Source organism: Emys orbicularis, chromosome 6 (genome assembly GCF_028017835.1).
Source record: "Emys orbicularis isolate rEmyOrb1 chromosome 6, rEmyOrb1.hap1, whole genome shotgun sequence".
NCBI classification, from domain to species: Eukaryota; Metazoa; Chordata; order Testudines; family Emydidae; genus Emys; species Emys orbicularis.
The window spans coordinates 134,034,125-134,056,752 of record NC_088688.1 but is presented as its reverse complement, the minus strand read 5'-3'; positions in this window follow the sequence as shown (position 1 = coordinate 134,056,752).

The window sequence follows — 22,628 nt, the reverse complement described above, 5'->3', positions numbered from 1 at the left end:
CGGGAGTGAGCAGGCCAGGAGGGATTCAAGGCGGGGGCAGGGCAGAGGCAAGGCTGGATGCCAGGCAGGAGCGGCAGGAACAAGGTAGCACAGGAGCAGGCACAGTGGTGGGCATGTGCACTGATAAGCCAGCGAGCTGCTGCTGCTACTGGCATCAGAGCCACCCTGCTGGCCTCTGCAGCCAATCGGGTTGTATGGCTAATCAGGCAGTCTGCCTGCCACAGGCCAGCTGTGCTGATGAGGCTGCCTGGAGACTAGTTCTGCTGCAGGCCTTGACTTCTGACACCCTTCCCAAGAGAAAAAAGATTGTGGTGCATCGTGAGAGAGATCCTCCAACCTGTAGCAGAGAATAGGAGAGTGAGGCAACTGAACTACAGGCACTGTGGCAGCATTTCCAAATCAAAATATTTTGATTTTCAGTCAAAATATTTCTGCTTTAGGCTGAAATATTTTGGTATTCACATTTCTGCTGACAAATCACATTTTTTTGTGAAATTCTCCTTCCTGCACAGATTTTTTGACCAGCTCTGCTCATAAATACCAGCAAGCGAAATTAACAGGTTTTATTCAAATGAATGTTCACAAATATTTTTTGCAGTGTCCATCAAGCTCTATTCAATATCAACTGTATGTGTTCCCCAAAAGAAACCTAAATGCGAAGACCCTATCTGAAGCCCATTGAAGTAAATGGAAAGACTGTCAACTTCAGTGAATTTTGGATAGGGCCTATAGGCATCTGGAGTTGGAAAGAGTCATCCTCCCATTTGCCAGTTCTGACAAGATCCATTTAACTCAAACGCTCTTCATCCAAACGGACAGCAAATATCTGATCAGGAAAAAAAAAGTGTGTTTTCATTTAAATTGTATTGCTTAAGTCGTCTCTGTTGATTTACATCATGTTGGGTTGTGCCAAGTTGGTATTTGTATTAGTTCAGCTAGTGAGTGAAACCAGTTGAACGCTCTGATAGAATTAGAAACAGACTGTGTTTTAAAAATATTTGGGAATTTGCAAACCCAGAGACGTCACTGACCGAACAACCTTTCTCTTTCTTTGATCTTTCCAATTGTTGTAACGTTTATTTGATGACGACAATGACAGTGCAATGGCTTCTGCTGCAGCACATAAGATTGTGGGACTGGATCATAGGGAGAGAGCGGAAGAACATTAACCAGTCTCCAGTGCATTATTAATTATTATTATTATTTGAATTATTGTAATGCCTGAAGATATTAGCTTTGTGCTGGAGAAATATCCCAAAGCATGTGAGAAATATATATCATGCAGCTACTTTCTTTTTTTAAGGATAGCATTTTGCAGACCAGAAGACCTCAAAAAGGTATTGAAGTTCAACCTGGATAAGAACCCAAAATTTGACATGATGATCCAAGTTTATTGGTGCCTCCTGGGTCTGAAAAATGAAGCTGGAATTCTCATGACTCTCATGAGAATGCAATTACTTCCGGCTTCTGTTTGAGCCAGAAATATTCTGAGAACAGTGTCACTTACAGCACATTTGCACTTTTTGCTTTTGATCCCAACATTCAGAGGACTTTTCCAAACCTCTAAACAGGTTTGATGGAAGTTTTGGGCAAAGATCCAGAGAGGCAGAAGGAGAATTTTCACTGATCCAGACTGGCTTGATCATCTTCAGAACTTTGTTTAGGAATTGATGTCATTTAGAATGTTTAGCTAGGGCTTGGCAGGACAGTAACCCCAGCAGGATTGTAAACCCTGAATTTGTTGCATGATTGCCATAAAACAGGATATCATGCTATAACATGCTGGCAATGTTTTAAAATAAAAGTACAACTTGGGATCATGTTCATACTAGAATTTGGGGATAAATAAATCAAACCAATTATTTCCAGATCCATCTGTTCTTTAGGCAGATGTCTTTGGAAGTGGATGCAAAAATCTAGACTGAGATTTGTCACAGCCTGTGATGGTCGTCACTGGTGACAGACAGAAAGAGGACTTCCGCAGTTTGTTACATCTACTTCAAATAAGGAAAAGACAAAGGGATTTTCAAAAAAAGCCCAGCCCAGGTCTAACTCTCCTCCATTGAAATCAAGGGTGTTTTACTTTTAGCTACAATGGGAGCGGTGTTCAGCCAATGCTGCATGCTTTGGACAATCCCACTGTGACAGGTTGGACCCCTCATTTTCGGGGTGCCACCAGAGATGCTGGGGTCTCACTGAACCCGTCTGTCCCACCAGCCTGAGCTCCCCTTATTCTGTTCTGATGTGACAGCTCCCAAACCCCTTTCCAGCACACACACACACAAGTAGGGACACACTCAACAGTAGAATCACACAGAGCCTGTGTGGGAGGACTCAGCTAGGGGGTTGCCCAGCACTCCTGTTCACACACCTTCTGGAATATAAACTTAAAATGATATTGTCTTGTGTTGTAGAGAGATCTACATAGCGTATGCTCATGAAAATCGCCCCCTCCCTCAATGTGGAGGAAGATATGCACAGCTCTTTGCCCTCCCTCCCCCCGTTATGAATTGCACAAACTGTGTTTTGGAATAAACAAAGAACAAGTTTATTACCTACAAAGGATGAATGTTAAGTGATTATAAAGGATAGCAAACAGAACAAAGCAGATTACTGAGCAAAATAAACAAACACGCAACCTAAGCTTAATTCACTAAAGAAACTGCTTACAAGTAGTAATTTCTCACCCTAAACGTTGGTTTAGGCAGGTTGCAGAGTTTCTGCAGTTTAGAGTTCCAGGTGTTTCTCTTCACAGGCTAGATTCCTGTCTCAGCCTGGACTCAGCCCCCAGCCCCCATCTTAGAATCATAGAATATTAGGGTTGGAAGGGACCTCAGGAGGTCATCTAGTCCAACCCCCTGCTCAAAAGCTTTGCTAAAGTCAAAATATATCACATCCACCACTTTCCCCATATCCACAGAGCCAGTTATCTCATCACAGAAGGCAATCAGGTTGGTCAGGCATGGCTTGCCCTTGATGAATCCATGTTGACTGTTCCTGATCACCTTCCTCTCCTCCAAGTGCTTCAAAATGGATTCCTTGAGGACCTGCTCCATGATTTTGCCGGGGACTGAAGTGAGGCTGACCGGTCTGTAGTTCCCCAGGTTCTCTTTCTTCCCTTTTAGCTTAGTTCCTTTGTTTCTTCAGGTGTTTTCAGCAGTCTTCCTTCTTGAGCAGGGAGGCAGTAGAGAAGAGCCTAGATTAATTTACTCCCCAACCTTAAATAGGATTTACATAAGGTGGGAATCTTTTGTTTCCCTGTTTGATCCCCACCTCCCTTCCTTAGTGGAAAAGTACCAGTAGTGTCATAGAATCATAGAAGATTAAGGTTGGAAGAGACCTCAGGAGGTCATCTAGTCCAACTCCCTGCTCAAAGCAGGACCAACACCAACTAAATCATCCCAGCCAGGGCTTTGTCAAGCCAGGCCTTAAAAATCTCTAAGGATGGAGATTCCACCACCTCCCTAGGTAACCCATTCCAGCACTTCATCACCCTCCTAGTGAAATAGTTTTTCCTAATATCCAACCTAGACGTCCCCTACTGCAACTTGAGACCATTGCTCCTTGTTCTGTCATCTGCCACCACTGAGAACAGCCGAGCTCCATCCTCTTTGGAACCCCCCTTCAGGTAGTTGAAGGCTGCTATCAAATCTCCCCTCATTCTTTTCTTCTGCAGACTAAATAATCCCAGTTCCCTCAGCCTCGCCTCATAAATCATATGTCCCAGTTCCCTAATCATTTTTGTTACCCTCTGCTGGACTCTCTCCAATTTTTCCAAATCCTTTCTGTAGTGGGGGGCCCAAAACTGGACACAATACTCCAGATGTGGCCTCACCAATGCCGAATAGATGGGAATGATCACGTTCCTCGATCTGCTGAGTATTTCGTAACAGGTGACATCATCACATGATCTTGCAGTGTTAAAGCAACCAGGAGACAAGGGTTATGTGTAACGTCCACAGGAAGGAACTCCAGGAAGATGGGAGAGCAGCATCTTCAAAGACCCATTGTCTTTCTTAATGGCCCATCCAGGCTGATTGCATACTGTCTGGTGGGTGGTCCCCAAGTAGACACACAGTTGTAATTGTTACATAGTCATTATTCCTAACTTCAGATATAGAAATGATACATGCGTACTAATTGGATGATTACATTCAGTAAATCATAACCTTTCCAGTGATACCTCACATGACCCATCTTGCATAAAAAATATCTTAGTTATGCCATATTCACATCATAACAATATTTCTATGAAGAATATGGGGGCGTAAAGTCACACCCACCCTAGCAGAACCACCTCAAACTGCACTTCTGTTCATGTGTAACTGGTCTCTGTACACCCTGTCGATAGTCTAGGGAAAAGTCACTGAATCAAAGAACTTGGGGCCAGGCTCTGCCACCTTCCAGGATTAAAGGGATCACAAGGGTCTCAGTTCTCCCTTACTCTCCTGCAGAATTCCCTCCACTCTGCTGTTCCTGGGGGAGGGGGAACTCAGTTTCCTCAGAGCCCCCCCTCCTGCCTCTTCACTGGCTGGTGAAATGAAGGCTTATTGGGCAAGACAAACTGAAGTCATGCAGCAGGTTATGGGCCATTTATGGATTTTCAAATCTTCCCACCAGTATGGGGCACAGCATGGGTACCTGATGGGAAAAGACGAATCATCAAAGCTGTGATTCCCCTCTCTTCCTGGTTTTTTCCATGATCTGTCCTCTCCTATCTTTTAGTAGGAGAGAGAGGGAAAGAAGCAGTGTCTTTTTGACCTCTAGCTCTGCCACACTTCACAGATCCTACCCTTGGCATCTGGGCCTGAGAATCTGGCCCTATTAAATAACCGACACACCTACACGCCGAGGGATTGGCTTTTGTTCTGAGGGCTGTCTTTGAATCTGAGACGTGCAGATAACAGATGCTTCTTTTCTTCCACTGTGTGTCTGTCTTGTGTACATAAGGCTGTAAGCTCTTTGGGACAGGGACTCTCTTTTACTTGATGTTTGTGCCACGTCTAGAACAGTGGGACCCCGATCTCGGCTGGGGTTTCTATGTGCTACTGTAAAATAAATCATACAAACATAAGAACAGCCATCCTGGGTCAGACCAAAGGTCCATCTAGCCCAGTATCCTGTCTACTGACAGCGGCCAGTGCCAGGTGCCCCGGAGGGAATGAACAGAACAGGTAGCCATCAAGTGATCCATCCCCTGTCGCCCATTCCCAGCTTCTGGCAGACAGACTAGGGACACCATCCCTGCCCATCCTGGCTAATAGCCATTGATGGACCTATCCTCCATGAACTTCTCTGGTTCTTTTTTGAACCCTGTTATAGACTTGGCCTTCTCAACATCCTCTGGCAGAAGGGAAGGGTCTGAGTAATGGAGAGAGAGAGAGCAGGTGTGAAGAAGAGAAGGATGGAGTGGAGTATCATGGCCAGGGCAGGATTATCAGCAGATGGACTGTGGTGGTGAATCACTGCATACAGTGTAGTTAAATATAATATTGAAATGCCAGGAGTGCCACATGCAGTCCTTGGCATTAAGTTCTGTCTGGAGAAGGAAAGACATAACTTTCAGTTGTCATTAAAAGTGAAATCACTTGGGAGCAGATTCAGCCTCACTTCCTCATGCTGAATAGTGCCAGTGCTTGCACAGAGAGAAAGATGCTACTGAGCAGGGCAGAATCTGACAGCAAACGAGCCATATTGTGATGAATTGGTGGAAAACAGCCATTAAGTGGGATGCTCTGATAAGCAAGCGGAAGAGAGCTGCACTTTCTTAGCACAAGGACAAGAGTGGAGAGTGGTTTGTTCTTTTTTGTTACAAAGCCCCAAACTTGTGGCAAACAGAAACCCTGCTTGCTAAGGAGAATTGGCAGCTCAGCTGAGTTTCCTACTCCAGTTAGTTGGCTGTGTTTTTTAAACCTCCTAGGTTAAGAAAGCTTTAAAAAAAGAAAAAGAAAAAGAAAAAAGTAAGAACCCAGCAATCATGAGTCATCAGGGCCTGAAAGTTATTCAGCAAATAGCATGAGTCTAATTACTGCACAGGCATTAGCTGCTGTGAACCAGCATGAGACAGCATGTCTTTCATTGAGCTCAGCGGGAAGAGCACTGAAGGCTCAATGGGGGAATACACTTATACATTGACCTCCCACTACCCCATCACCTCATGCTGCAAATGAGGGGAAATGAAGCATCTCCACAGCCTGTGTTTTGAAATAAATGTGAGAACCAGCACTAGCAGAGCTGGCAGCATTGACTCCACTTCCCCTTCTTGCTCTAATCATTTTTGGTCTCTATTTGGCTGCATTTCTGGCGGAGCCTGAGTACAATGACAGGCATAGGAAGCCCCCGCTTAATTCAGCCTCATGTAATAATAAAGAATGAGTTCAGTGCTTTATTTTCCCTCTTTACTTCCTCATAAGCCAATTGTTCCCCTCATCAGAGCTGACGCAGTCTTGTTCTGCAGCCTCCTTGTTCCAGTCCAGTTTCCTTCTGGGACTCCAAGAAGCAGAGAGAGGGTCCTGCATATCACATGATGCTGCAGCGTAGCCACATCACTGCTCCTGGCACACCTCAATGCGTCAAAGCCACAGCGTGGCAACACAAGCAAACCTTAAACTATGTCTGAAGCACTTCTATACAGAACGAAAAACAAAACAAAAACAACAGCTTTTGGCAAAGTCAGCATTAGTTACAGCTGTTGCCTAGAGCCCGGTTTTCAAATAAACACTTGATGTGTTTTCCAAGCTGACAATTTCAAGTGAATCCTTGAGGAACAGCCATTAAACAAGCCTTCTTCACTCACTGGGTCCAACTGCTCTCTCCTTTCCCCATGAGCCTGGCAGCAGAAGCTAAGAATGTGAACGCTGCCAGGGATTAAAGTAAGGAGGAATGAGGGAAAGGCAACTCCCCCTTCTCTGCTAACAGCAGCAGGAGAGCACTCACTCCTCTACTGACTTGAGGTAGCAATAGTCTCCTGCTGCTCCTAAGAAGGCAGTGTGGCCTAGTGGATAGGGCCCAGGACAAGGACTCAGGAAACCTGGAATCAATTCTTGGCTCTGCCATTAGTCTGCTAGGTGACACTGAACAAGTTGCTTCCCTTCTCTATACCTCAGTTTCACTTTGAGATCTACTAATGACAAGCTCTCTATAAGAGCTAGGTGGTCCTATTATTACTCCTTTCCTGATGCAGTGAGACCCCTCTTCCTGTTTTAGCCAAAGCGCATACACTTAGAAAATACTTGGTTAAGATGGAGTTATGGGTGCTGCCACACAAAGACCTTCTGCTTCCTATGCCCTTCAGGAACACTGGTACTTTTGAAGACGCCTCCCAAACATTAGACAACCAGGAAATGTTCATACACACTCACATATCCCTGAAAAGAATGTCAGCATCACAACAAATATTACATAAGATTATAAAACATAGGAATACATAGCAAAGTTGCTGCTTCACACACAAAACCACATCACCTTAACTCAGTCCTTGTAGGAACAGGGAACGCTACCACTTCCTTTTTGTCCATGGTTAGTGTGGCTGATGAGGAAACAGGAAACCTGGGTTCTATTCAGAGCTCTGTCTTGCTGTATCACTTTCAGCAAGACACTCCATCTCCCTCATTTTCCCCACCTGTAAAGTGGAGATGAGTGCTTATCACACAACGGGGTGTGAAGTTGGATTGTTTGGTGCTTGTAAATTGCTTTGAGGTTTGTATTAGTACAGAATTAGGAATCCTGAAAAGAGGGAACAAAAAACCGCATATTACTCTTGTGAACCAGCACATTATAACAAAAGAATATAAATTTAGAGATTCGTAGATGTTTTTTCTGGCCAGAAGGGACCAGTATGATCAGCAAGTCTGACTTCCCGTATAAACAGATCAGAGAACCTCACCCAATAATTATTTAATATTTTCTACCAAATTGAACTGGATTGGGCCAACAACAGATCCCTGCAGGACACCATTAAAGACATCCCCATCAGATAACAATCCCCGTTTACAAGTACTTTTTTGAGATCTATCAGTTAGTCAGGTTTTAATCCATTAAATATGGGCTAGACTGACTTTGTATAACAATAGTTTTTTTATCAGAATGTCATGCAGGACTAAGTCAAATGCCTTACAGAAGTCTATGTATTTTATGTTAACACAGTTCCCTTTATGAACCAAACTTGTGATCTTATCAATGAATGATAGCAAATTTGTTTGACAAGACGAATTTTCCATAAACCCTTGTTGAATGCTACTATCTGTCAGAGGCAGGCTCGTCCTTTCAGGGAAGTTGGGCTGAGACATGCCTGTGGTGGAGCAGCTACCTCTGTAAAAGGAATGGGGGAAGAACTCTGCAGAGCTTATGAGAGGGGGCCCCTCTGGGATGGTGAGTCTGTTTCATGTGGTAGATGATAGTTCCTTGAGAAGAAGGGGAGAGTGAGACTGGCTGTGAGCTTTTGAGACTCTTTAGTGAGATGGAGCCAAGGTCTTCTTTGGCTGTGAGATATTTGACTTCCCAAGCTGGTGGATGGAGGACCAGAAGCAGACCCAGGTTCTCCTGCAACTGGTAGGGAACCAACTGAGGCAGATGGAGGCACAGCTGGCTCTGTAGGGGTGACTGGCAGCAGCAGCAGCGTAGCAGCAATATTTGCTGGAGATCCTACAGAGGAAGGTCAGTGGCTCTGGAATGAAGAGGGAAAGAGGTATGTGGACACTAGAAGGCTTAAGGCTCGGTTGCTGGTGTGTCATGTCTGTTGGAGAGCTGGATGTGTAAGTGGTAAAGGTACTCTGGGAATCAGGGCACAAACACAAGTGCAGAGGCCCTTGGTGATTTTCTGTCTAATGCCACAGTATGGGTGGGGTAACAAATTTTGTGGGATAGCAGGGCACTTGAAAAGGCAGTGCCGTTTCAAGAAAATGAACAACAGAGCAGAATGGCTGGAGCCTCAGGGTTAGGCAAACCTGGGGTAATTCAAGAGGGATGAGGAAAAGGCCACAAATGCAGTAGTGGCATGCAAAATGGAAGTGGTGATGATGGTGGAGCCCCATACAGCTACTCAGCACACCTAGCTGGCAGGTGGCTGAAGAAACTGGGAGGAGGGGATTGCTACTGCTAAGACTAACCAGGATGAAGCTGGGTAAGTACTGAGGAAAAGACCAACTCTGTGGTTATGACAGCACCTGGCATGAGTGGAAAAGGAACCTATGTGGCACTGGAGGGTATGAATGCAAGGGGCCTAATTGCCATAGCAAAGAGGTACTGGGGGAGTTGTGGCAGCCTTCCTGGAAAGGGACTGTCTGCACTGTCTGGACCCTGCCCTTGTCCTAGGGTAGGGCAATATTCTTGCGTGGGGAGGTGTCAGGCCCGCTGGCCCTCAAAGGGCAGTTGGGCTCAGGCATGCCTGTGATGGAGCAGCTCCCCCAGTCAATCCTTATCAGCCGGGGATTATGAGATTTGGGGCAATCAGTAGATTCAGCTGTGAAGAAGGTGGGTGATTTCCCTAAAACCTGAACAGAGTTTAGCTGAAGGAGAGCTTCAGGAGAGGGCTCAGTTGACAGGGAGCTAGGCCGAGGGAGGATGTTTCCTGTGCCTAGGGTTGCCAACTTTCTACTCGCACAAAACCGAACATCCTTGCCCCGCCCCACCCTGGCACGCCCCTTATCCGAGGCCCCGCCTCCGCTCACTCCATCCCCCTCCCTCTGTCACTCGCTCTCGCCACTCTCACTTAGTCGCTCCTTTTCACTGGGTTGGCTCAGGGGTTTGGGGTGCAGGAGGAGGTGAGGGATTCAGCTGGGGATGTGGGCTGTGGGGTGGGTACAGGGATGAGGGGTTTGGGGTGGAGGAGGGGGCTTGAGGCTGAGGGGTGGAGCCAAGGGGTTTGGAGAATGGGAGGGGGCTCCGGGCTGGGGCAGGAGCTTGGGGTGTGGGAAGGGATATTGGCTCTGGGCTGGGGGTGCGGGTTCTGGGGTGGGGCCAGAAATGAGAGTTCAGGGTGTGGGGGGTGCTCCGGGCTGGGGGAGGGGGTTTGGGTGTGGGGGTGTGAGGGCTCCAGCTGGGGGTGTGGGCTCTGGTGTGGGGCCAGGGATGAGGGATATGGGGTGCAGGAGGGTGCTCCAGGCTAGGACTGAGGGGTTCAGAGGGTGGGAGGAGGATCAGGGCTGGGGAAGAGGGTTGGGGCATGGGGGGGAGGTGTGGCTGGGGATGCGGGTTCTGGGGTGGGGCTGGGGATGAGGGGTTTGGGGTACAGGAGGATGCTCCGGGCTGGGACCGGGGGTTCAGAGGGCAGGAGGGGGATCAGGGTTGGGGCAGGTGGTTGGGGCAAGGGAGTGGGTGAGGGCTCAGGCTTGGGGTGCAGGCTGTGGTGTGGGGCTGGGGATAAAGGATTTGGGGTGCAGGAGGGTGCTCTGGGCTGGCACCAAGGGGTTCAGAGGGCAGGAGGGGGATCAGGGCTGGGGCAGACGGTTGGGGTGTGTGTGCGGGGGGGTGAGTGCTCTGGCTGGGGATGTGGGCTCTGGGGTGGGGCTGGGGATGAGGGGGTTGGGGTGCAGGAGGGTGCTCCGGGCTGGGACTGAGGGGTTTGGAGGGCGGGAGGGTGGGAGGAGGATCAAGGCTGGGGCAGGGGGTGAGGACTCTGGATGGGGGTTCAGACTCTGGGGTGGGGCTGGGGATGAGGGGTTTCAGGTGCAGGAGGGTGCTCCGGGCTGGGACTGAGGGGTTTGGACGGCGTGAGGAGGATCAGGGCTGCGGGCAGAGGCTGGGGTGTGTGGGGGGGGGGTTAGTGGTGCAGGCTCCAGGCGGCTCTTACCTCAAGCAGCTCCTGGAAGCAATGGCATGTGCCCACTCTGGCTCCTATGCTGAGGCATGGTCAGGTGGCTCTGCACAGGGGCCGGCTCTAGGTTTTTTGCCGCCTCAAGCAAAAAAAATTTTGGCTGCCCCCCGTCCCAGCCCTGGGTTCCTTGCCGCATCCCCCTGCCTCCCCAGCCCTGGGCTCTCCCCCCCCCGACCCGCACCCCCCTGCCTCCCCAGCCCTGGGCTCTCACCCCCCGACCCGCACCCCCCTGCCGCCCCAGCCCTGGGCTCTCACCCCCCCGACCCGCATCCCCCTGCCTCCCCAGCCCTGGGCTCTCCCCCCCCCGACCCGCACCCCCCTGCCTCCCCAGCCCTGGGCTCTCCCCCCCCCGACCCGCACCCCCCTGCCTCCCCAGCCCTGGGCTCTCACCCCCCCGACCCGCACCCCCCTGCCGCCCCAGCCCTGGGCTCTCACCCCCCCGACCCGCATCCCCCTGCCTCCCCAGCCCTGGGCTCTCCCCCCCCCGACCCGCACCCCCCTGCCTCCCCAGCCCTGGGCTCTCACCCCCCCGACCCGCACCCCCCTGCCGCCCCAGCCCTGGGCTCTCACCCCCCCGACCCGCACCCCCCTGCCTCCCCAGCCCTGGGCTCTCACCCCCCCGACCCGCACCCCCCTGCCGCCCCAGCCCTGGGCTCTCACCCCCCCGACCCGCACCCCCCTGCCGCCCCAGCCCTGGGCTCTCCCCCCCGCACACACACACCCTGCCGCCCCAGCTCTGGGTTCCCCCTACTCCCCCACCATTGCCCCCCCACACACACCTCCTGCCGCCCCAGCCCTGGGCTCACCCCCCCCACCTGCACCCTCCTTCCGCCGCAGCCCTGGGTCACTGGTAACTCGCTCCCAGGGCGGGTCATTCAGCAGGAATTTTGGATGTGCACAGAACACAGACAGGATTGGTTCCCATATGGTTACAGAACTGCAGTAAAGTGGAACAACTTTCAGCTTGTGTGATTGGAGGATATCTGGATGCATATTATAAGTCTGTCCTACATAAATGAGGAAAAGTTGAGGTGCCTTTATTATTCTTTTGTTCCACTCTTTCTTTCTATGGGGAATTTGCCAATGCAATATCACTGTCTTCCTTTTAAACAAACAAACAAACAAACAAACAAACAAACAAACAAAAGGCAATGGCTGTTGAAAATAGCAATTCCAGTCCTAATAACCACTGGGAAGCATTTCTTGCTCAATTTTATCCTACTTTTTCTACAGCAAGTTACAGTGGATCAGTATATTTGATTTGGGAGAAATGAAGTAATGGCCACCCAAACTGAGCTTGAGCACTCCTGAATTTTGAGGTGTTCAAATCTGGAAGGCAGGTGCTGGGGGGGGGGGGGCTGTGGCTCCGCAGGGGAGCACGGCAGCATGTATGCAGCAGTGTGTCTGGCGCTGCGCGAAGCCAGACACGCTGGTCTGAGTGGCACGGTAAAGGAGCAGGGGGGGTTGGATGGGGCGGAGGTTCGGGGGGGCAGTCAGGGGACAGGCAGCAGTTGGATAGGCATGGGAGTCCCAGGGGTTTGTCAGGGGACAGGTAGGGGGTGGGGTCCTAGGGGGGAAGTTAGGGGGGGTCTCAGGAGGGGGCAGTTGGGGAGAAGGACCAGTGGGACTTAGCTAGGGGGTGGGGTCCTGGGGGGCAGTTGGGGCAGGGGTCCTGGGAGGGGGTGATCAGGGAGCAGGGGGGCTGGATGGGTTGGGGTTTCTGTGGGGGGCAGTCGGAGGGAGTGGATGGGGGCTACCCTCCCTCCCGTGGAGTGTCCTATTTTTTGAATGTTAAAACATGGAATCCCTACTCACAGTGCAGCTCTCCATTCACAGCAGGCTACAGCATGAGGTCTCAGCTTCCTCACTCCCTCCCCCTCTTTCCTGTTGGTAGTGGCCAAGGGAATGCTGGGAAATGTAGTTCTTTCCCTGCTCCAGGGCTGGCTCTATAGGCAGGGAGCTAACCAAGGAACTACAGCTGCCAGGGCCCCCTGCTGGTTCTCAGCTCCCATGCTGGATCCCTGCCGCCCCTGCAAATGGGCTGCCCCAAGCATGTGCTTGCTTTGCTGGTGCCTAGAGCCGCCCCTGGCTCTGCACGCTGCCCCATTCGCAGGCACCGGCCCCGCAGCTCTCATTGGCTGTGGTTTACGGCCAATGGGAGCTGCAGGGCTGGCGCTTGGGGCAGGGGAGCATGCAGAGCTCCCTGGCTGTCTCTACACGTAGTAGCCGGAAGGGGGACATACCGCTGCTTCCAGGAGCCTTGCAGAGCCACGGCAGGCAGGGAACCTACCTTAGCCCCGCTGCGCCGCTGACTGGACATTTAATGGCCCAGTTGGCAGTGCTGACTGGAGCCACTAGGTTCCCTTTTCGACTGGGCATTCTGGTTGAAAACCGGACACCTGGCAACCCTATTTGTGGCTGGCCCTGGAGGCAGCAGTGGGGAGGGAAAGGAAGAGGCTCTGAGGCAGTAAGAATCTAGCCTGGGAAGAGGGAGACGGGAAGAACTCCAGGGAAGAAGCCCTGAGGATTGGCAGCCCTGGGAGGTGAGTGTCCAGGGAGAGAGTCCGAAGAGTGCTCTATAAAAAGAGCTGAAAAGAACTCTCTGCAGAGCCCAGATATGGGGTGAAGAGTCTGTAGAGAACTGAGCCCAGGAAAGGTCGTAGAATTTATTCTGTTATGTTTACTTTGGAAAGTGCAGCTGAAGATGAGACCAGGTGAGTTGGAAGAGCTTGAGTGTATCATGTTTGATTTGTGGGGCCTTATTTGGTTTGGACTTTGACCCGGTCACACTTGGTTCCACTCCCCCTTCTGGAGTAACCGAGTCACCACACAGAAGCCTGAAGGAGGAGACAGGTCTTGCCATGAGAGGGAGCCTCCAGGATGGTGAGTCTGACATGGTCCTTTAATTCTTTTTTTGACTGAGTTCAATACAAGCCTTTCCATGATTTTGCCCTGGGTCAATGTTAGGTTAATTAACATATCATTGCTTAAGTCATTCCATTTACCACTTTTAAATATTGGGGCAACATTAGCTTTTCTCCAGTCCTTGAGCTGTCCCAGTGTTCCAGGCTTGGTTAAAAATCAATATTAATGGGTCAGATAGCTCCTTGGCCAATTCTTTTAGTACTCTTGGGTGCAAGTTATCCAGTTCTGCAGATTTAAAACTATTGAACTATAACAGTTGCAGTTTAACATCCTCCCTAGATGCTGAAGCATGGAAAGTTTCATTATAACTGTCAGATATGAATACATCTTTCTGAATGAAACACAAATTTACTGAATACTTCTGCTTTTTCTGCATTACAATTGATAATTTCACTATCCTTGTCTATTATTGACCTATACCATTGCTAGGATTTCATTTGTTCATGATGTGTATTAAAATTTTCTTATTGTTCTTAACTCAATTGGCTGGAGACTCCTGACTGATACTTCTAGCTTTTCTTTATCAATTGTCTGCATTTCCTAGTTGTTGACTTGTACTCATTGCTATCAGCCTCTTCATTTTTTTTCATTTGTTACATGTTATGTTTTAATTTTATTGCTTCTTTCACATCCCTTCTTAAACATGATGGGTTTTAATGAAAAGTCATCTTGCATAACTGCAGAATTGTGGGAGTTTGGTGCATCTAATAAAGCATTCTTAACAAATTCCTAATTATCATTCACATTTTTATGATTAAATATTTTCTTCTACTCCACTTTGCTCATGATTGGTTTGAGACATTAACAATGTCTGCACCTTATAGCCACGGGGAACTAGGGAAAAGGCATAGTACATCAAATTAACTTTTTGTTTTCTGCCCAAAGGCTTTTTTTTTAACCTGTGTAAACTCTTTACCAAATGATACACCTACATCCATAGAATGGGTAATTAAAACATGTATCTTGAGCTGGGTGCTTAAGCTTTTTGGTTTGATGCCTATCCTAAATGTGTCAATTTTGCCAAATTGGAATGAATTCATGAAATGTTTCAATGGTTCTGAATCTGAGTTTTTATGCCCCAAAAAAGCTTTGTTCAGAAGATTTTTGTGTAGCTCTGTGTCGGTGTAATATCAAATGGGTTGTCTTAGAGCAATCCAAAAAAAGTTGGTGATGCTTCTGCCTTTCCTAATAGGACCTGATGGCTAATTGAGTAGGTCTGTAAAGAAGTGAGGGGGGGTATGAGAGAGATCTAAAATAGAATGATGATTCTGAAAGGCACACAATCATATCTTTTGAATCAATCCCTGGTTTATCTGTCAGTTTTGATGCTGCTGCTGATAGACATAACTACAGAATGCTGAACGTATTGTATTGGGGGTTTAATATCAAATGTTGGTTTATCAACCTGATTTATACAATAGCTTAGGGCCGGTTTAAAAAATTAAAATACTATAGCTGTGATAGAACTTCTGGAGACATTATGGCTTACTATAGAAATACTTGTAACAAAATTGCAAGTCATGCGTTCCTTTCTGTAGATCAGCTACAGAACATAGCTGCCAGTTACTGCTTCCAGATAATGGGATTACCATTAGCTTACATGCTAGAGGTCTGTATCTCCTGCTAAAGGTTCTAGATGAAATCTAGAACTAATGGAAATAATCTCCCGGGTCCAAAAGAAAGTAAGTTTGTTGTCCTGTTTTAAGGTCAGACTATTAAATAATATGGAGTAAAGATTTTACTCTATAGTCATAGAATAAACTTTTTAAAAATAGACCTAAGAGCTCTTTAATATCTCAATACTTTGTGAAGAACCAATATCCACTCAAAGGAGCTGATTTTTTTTTTTACTTTTTTTTTATCATTAACACTCATGAACTTTCCATAAAAGCACTATCAAGTGTTATGAATAACATGTTAACTTTAAAAGACACATTTGTTCAGTCAACTTGTCATCTGTGTACTTATCTTGCTCAAATTCCAGAATTGATGATTATGAAATCTACATCTAGATGTCCCATACCTTATTTCTCCAGCTCGCTAGTGTTTGGAGAATACAGTATGTCTATTTTAAAAAATGAGCTATTGCACATCTGGCTTCTAGCAATAATTTATCAATGGATGCTACCCCAAGTCAATAACCTGCTTTGGACTGTACCCTAATACTATGAGTTCTGGGGTCAGCAAAACTTATTGATCTGAGCTGTTTTTGAAATTGAATGAATCAAAAGGGAAACACTGCAACAATAGTCACAGGTAGGTGCATTAATCCAATCCATCTGTACACTGGAAATATGTTTGCACCATCACAGATGTGGTGTGTCCCTAATAGGTCTAATCAGTAATATTTGAGCATTAGTCCCTCATCTCTGAAAAGATGTTAGCAGAGAAGATTTAGGGCCTTTCACTTTGGTTTACATCAGCTGAGGATCTGGGCCCTTAATGTCTTTCAAATGAAAATCAAGCAAGGTGGGGGATAACTTTTATTACCCTTGGCACTGTGTCTAATGGTTCATTTTCCACAAAATGGAGTGATTTCAATTACCACTCTCTTTCCTCCTACAAAACTCTCCAAGTATCCTTTTAAACTTCCCATTGGTGTGCTGTAAACTAAATGGAGCCCCGTGGCCATTGTTTTATACGACTGTAAATTCTGATGAGACTCTCATAACTCTTGGCCAACACAAGAATAGCAGGGAACAGTAATGTCTCCATGCACTGCCCAGTGGTTCAGAACTGCGATGTGCCTAGTGCATCATGCTACAGCTCCGCTCTCCAGAAGGGGAAGAACCAGTCTCATTGCCTGTGACCTACTCCAATGCCCATCCTCTACTATCCTAAAAATATTCCCCTAAGCATCCAAGGAAACTGGCTGAACTCCCTGCTTGTCTCAATAATCAGAAGAGACAGTATCTTTCTTAAGTCAAAAAGGGGCAGGCAGCAGGAAAGCAGGTTTAAAAGGGCAAATGATTCCTGTCTTCACAAATAAAATGAAGGGCTTACGGGCAATCTCATCAGCATGCATGTCAGTTACACCTGAACGGCAGACACCTTATTTAGGTTAGGATAACTGTGGATGATGCGTGAGAGTGAATGTTTGGCTTTCAGATCCCAGGGAGTATTTGCAAGGTTGGCAGCTAAGTGCAAAAAACAAACAAAAAAACCCACATGACTTTATTTGTAAATAGACATTGCTTATGGAGTGAGAAGTAATAAACACAGAACACCACAAAGCCTCTTGCAGAGAGTCGCTTCAGATTACAAATGAAATTTAAAACAGAAGGAAATGTAGGGCCCAGCTTTTCACCTGAATCATAGTAACGACCCTGTTATGAAGCTGGATTGGAGCTATAAATAGGTAACATTGAAATTTGGCCAGAACGCCAGGACAGATTCCTCTGTTCCTGGAAAAAAGTGCTTCATTTGGTGATCTCAGATGCTTAGGATCTTGGGGCTTATATCTGAGACTGAATCCTGATTACCATCCCAATTGCATGTAAGCAGCCTTCTTCCTTGTCCCATTGACTAGTATCTTGTTGTGAGGTTACTTTTGCCCATCTCCAGGTCTTGCCACCCAGGGATTCCAGCTCTGTAACATGGTGCATCATACAGTTCTACCTAATGCTTCATTGCTTATGGGGATGGTGCAAATGTGCTTCAAAATGTCAGGAAAAGGAGCACGTTCACAACTAAACTGTACATTCTCTGATGCAAGGAATGTCTCTTGAGCTGTGCTAGATGCTGTACAAACTCTATGACCCTGACCTTGATTGTGGCCTCTAGGAATTAGCAAATATAAGTTTACACTAGTGTTTGGAAAGTGGTGGAAGAAGTGTAAAGCAACAGTAATAGTGGAAAAGTACATTAAACTGAGAGGGGACACTGGTGGGATACTGCAAGAACTTCCACTTCATTTGGAAGAGGGACTAAATAGCATGGTAGTGAAATTCACAGATGATGCTAAATTGGGATCAGTTATGAAAACCAGTGCATACAAAGGGTCCTAGAGAAATTAGAAATATGACTGAAAATTATGATCTTAGGGGGAGTGGGGGGCATGCAAGCTAATACAAGTAGAGGAAAAGAAATCCAAAGGTGTATGTAGGGGACATAGTAGACACTGAACTCCCAATCCTGGAAAGTTATGCACCTTCTTAACTTTCAATACATGAGGACTGATTCACTTGATCCTGTAAAGGATCAGGGCCTATTTCAGTCTGCATTGTGATAGGACAACAAAAATGCAGGTTTGCGGACATATATATATATATATGTCTAGCACAGCTTAAGAGACATTCCTTGCATCAGAGAATTTACAGTTTAGTTGTGAAAGTTCTCATTTTCCTGACATATATAAAATCCATCCAGAACCACCACATTGCAGAACAGAAAGGTAACAGTGCCACTATCTCTGGTGCAACTGCGTCTAGAATATTGGATACCATGCTGGCTACCTTCTTATTAGAAAGATAGGCATAAATGCGAAGGCATTCATAGAGTAGTTAAAAATGAAATTGGACTACGAAGGGGTTGATATCTGAGAGAAGATGTAAAGAACTAAATATATGCCATGTAGGTTGGCTAAGAGGTGAATAAAAGGACTGATATTTAAAACAGTTTACAAATATTTGAAGGTAAACACACCAGCTGGGAGATGATATAATTTATCTGTTATGTGAGATTATAATTTAGGAGTCATGAGGTAGAAGGACATTTAAACTGGCAATCAGGAAAAGCTGCTTGTCACTCTTCTTCTGTATTGGAAGGTAGAGCTGTCTCGCAAGGAAAGTAGTGGAAACCTCATCACTTCGATGCTTTTAAAATTATACCAGACAATTAGAATAGACATATATCCAAGTGCACTATGGAGCTTTTAGTGTGCAGTAGTGGGGGCCACACTGCCACTTAGTGCATAGCAGGCTAGTGTGCTCTGGATTCACACACTGGCTTGCTGCACGGTCACTGACTGTGGACAAGCCCTGATGGATTACATGACCAAGTGTATATCTTCCTATGCCTTTTCTCACATTGTTTATAAAACAATGACTTCTGTATATATTTTTGCTCTGATTAAAACAAAAATTGCTTACACTCATGGAAAGAATTTGGTGGGCCTACAGTTGATGTGGGATTTGTCTAGATCACCAAGCCTCTGCCTTGAAACACAGGTAGAACGTACAGCATCTGTGTTTCTCCCTTTTCAATATAGTGCAGTAGACTGGGACTTGGAACCAGTGATCCTCAAATGTTTGGCGAAACGAGTAGTATAAATGTCCGTAAACAGGGGACCCTATTGAAATCCAAGCTTTTCTGTTTAAACTTGCTAAATTCAAACAAATAAATTATTCTTTCCCCACTGATGGCCTTATTACAGCAAGGAAAACTTTGTTAAAGTTACAGATTCTGGGTTGTTTTTTAAACACTCATTTGTTTATGAAGAAAAGATTCCTTTTCCAAACAGTGTTCAGTTTTGCAATTATATGTTCTAACTGCATCATAGAACTAGACTCTGAAGAGTTTTGTTTGCTCTAACTTTAACCAGAAGGACAAGGCTGTGTGGTACCTCCAGATCGGGACAATACATGTATGGGACATTTAGTTTAAAAACAGACTTTTTATCTTAGTGGTAGAAAAAAAGCTGCTGCCTAATGGCTGTTATAGTCTAAGCTAGAGACCTGAACCATGACTGGGTCCACCCCATTGTGCTGGGTTCTATACAGCTACAACATGAGATGGTTTCTATACTGATGAGCTTGCAGTCTGAAACCATAATAAAAATGGAAGAGGAAATACAGGCATGGGGCAGGAAGTGGCTTGCACAAGGTCACAAAGCAAGTAGTTGTCAGAAATGGAGACAGAACCCAGGTCTCCTGACTTCTAGTCCACCAGACCACACTGCAAAAAAAAAAAAAAATAGCCTGCCTTCAAAACATCCATGATGACTTTGAGAGATCCTAGAAATAAGGCTTGCTTGCTAAATGACACATCCTCCTTTTTAACACTGGAGTGAATTCAGGGGCTCACAAATTAAACCATATCAATAGCACAGGATACTGATGTTTTCTGTTTATCTACGGTGCAGATAGAGACTAACTATGACAATGCAACGTTCCCCCGTCTCCCCGGCAGCAGGAGCTCTCTGCAGTGCCATGGAGGGACTACCTTTGTAGTCAATGGGAAGATAATTCTTCATATCCATTCAATCATTGCCTAACAATTGTGATGCAGTGCCATGACCACTAGGAACTCAACGGAGACCACCAAGTCATCACACAATTGCCAACTGAGCACCATCAGATCAATAGCTTTGAAACGGTCCCATAGAGGTGATGGGCTCTGCAGAGCAGAACCCATTTCTCCGCCTTTGATACATGTTCCTCATTGTAAATTGCCTCATTCAGCAAGCACAGAAAGAAAAATAGTGTGAATTTTGTAAAACAGCTGGGGATGTTCAAGAGAAAAGAGTGTATATAAAATCTGGACATCATATATGAAACTTGAACTCATATGTAACCATAATTAATATTTTATCCTTGTCTAGGGTGTTCAGTATGCATTGGAGTTCTGGTTAATTTGATCTGACTCATATGTCTCCTCTACCCACTGTTCTTGCTTCAGATATTGTCACTTCTGTTTTTTCTTTGCAATTGTATTGTCATAAATTGGGTGAAATAGAAGATAGCCAGCCCATCCTGTTGTGGGATGTATCCATATTTTGTTGCTGGAATGGCATAACGTCTAGCTGTCTAAAAGGCTGCCAGAGAGACGAGGTGGGTGAGGTAATATCTCTTACTGGACCAACTTCTGTTGATGAGAGAAACAAGCTTTTGAGCTACACAGAGCTTTTCAGGTCTGAGTAGTTTTCCCAGTGTCACCGCTAAATACAAGATCAAACAATACATATTGTAACTGCTTATGCTAAACTAAGGGACCATTCAAGGGGAAGTAGTCTGTTACTACCCCTGTAATCATAGGACAAAAAGGGCGATTAGTGGGGAATAGATTGCTGTAAGAAACCATAAATCCACTGTCTCTATTCAGTCCATGATTGTTTTTAGTGTCTAACAGCGTAATAAGAACGAGGAGTATTTGTGGCACCTTAGAAACTAACAAATTTATTTGGGCATAAACTTTTGTGGGTCCAAATAAATTTGTTAGTCTCTAAGGTGCCACAAGGACTCCTCGTTGTTGTTGCTGATACAGACTAGCACGGCTACCACTCTGAAACCTAACAGAGTAATGAATTTAAGCTTCCAGGCTCATCTTTTGAAGGTGGATGCAGGTTTTCTTTGAGGATGAGGACTGAGAGGTCAGATGTAGAGTGATTGTTTTGTAAACACTCTCCCACTAGTATCAACTTCCTAGACACCACAATCAGCTTCAATAGTAAACCCAACAGAGAACTATGTTCAAAAAGCCATTGATCACCACACCTATCTTCATAGATCCAGTGAACACAGCAAGAAATACCTACAGCTAAGCACTCTGGGTACGTTGACATAGCAATTTTAGGCCTAGGCTCAAGGCAAACCCCCATTGCATCCACTCTGCAATTGTGCTAACCCAGGGTCCCAGGACCCTGCAAGACTGGAGGGTCCGAGCTCGGGTCAAGCCAGAACCTAGGGCCCAAGTCCTATTGCTTTGCAGTGTAGATGAGGCCCTGGCTTGACTTGGGTCCCAGGAGTCGTCAGGATGTATCCCAGAGCTCCGTAGAGCAACTTCCTTAGTGTTCCCCCCACCCTCTTTTGTGAATGGCAGCAGCTCAGGTCAGCATTAATCCATTGTCTTCTGTTCACTGATCAGCAAGCACAGTATTGGAGAGCCTCCAGGCTTTGCAATGGAGACTGGTCCAATCAAGCTTTTTGCAAAGTGAGCTGCTTCCTGGTCACGTAGGCACAGCCAGATTTTGGTGACTCTGTGGCGTGAGGCTAGTAAAACTGGACTTCAGCAAAAGCACCAGGAATGACCATGAGTACTAGCAGATTGCAGAGCTGTGAGCTTTTTAGCTGACTTTCTGGATAGGTGATCAGTTCAGGGAGCAAATTAAGAGGCTAAAAGTGTGAATACAGGAAGACCAGGGATAAAAGTCTCACCTTGGGCAACTCACCAATGACATTACTTTGACTGGGTCCTGTGCACAGCACAGAGCCAACCATGCTTCATGATGACCTGGTGAGTGTGATGGAGCCCTGATGGCCCCTGAATCCAACATAGGGACTGATTTCAGCCAGCAGCAGGCTCGCAGCCAGGATCATGAAGTGACTTTGAATGGAACCAGTCCCAGAGCAGGCTGTGGACCAGGATCAACAGCCGATTCTTGGTCCCTAATCAGAAGACAGATTTGAGCCCCTCACCCCTGAGGAACAGCCTGTTGCCAACCCTACAGAGAACCTGGTGGAGATAAAAGCTGCCCCAGAGTCTGGTAAGTGATTGATTCTAAATGAAAGTTTATTACAGTAATGGGAGGGATTTCTGCTTTAAGAAAGCAATCAAAAAATGGTAAGGCCTGGCTATATCACAGCATGTAGGTGTCCCACCTCCTACCACATGTAGTTAAAACGGCAACTTGAATTTTCAAACTTTCATACACAGCTGTAAAGGTTATTTTAGTGGTTAAGTCACCAATTTGCTATGGTCTTTTTCCTTTCAGTAATCAGAAATTTGCCACTCTGCAATCACGCCTCCTGGGCCTCTGCCTGTAAACAGTAATCTGAGGGTGTGTTTGGGAAATAGTATTCTATATTTTCAAATCTAGTCCATTTCAGCTAGAGATAATCCATGTAGGGGTGGAGTAAAGCAGCGGATCTCCAAGTTTTGCTTGCAGTAATAACAAGGAAAGCCATGTGTGAGCTAACGCAGCATCATGTTAATTCCAACATGGATTCTGATC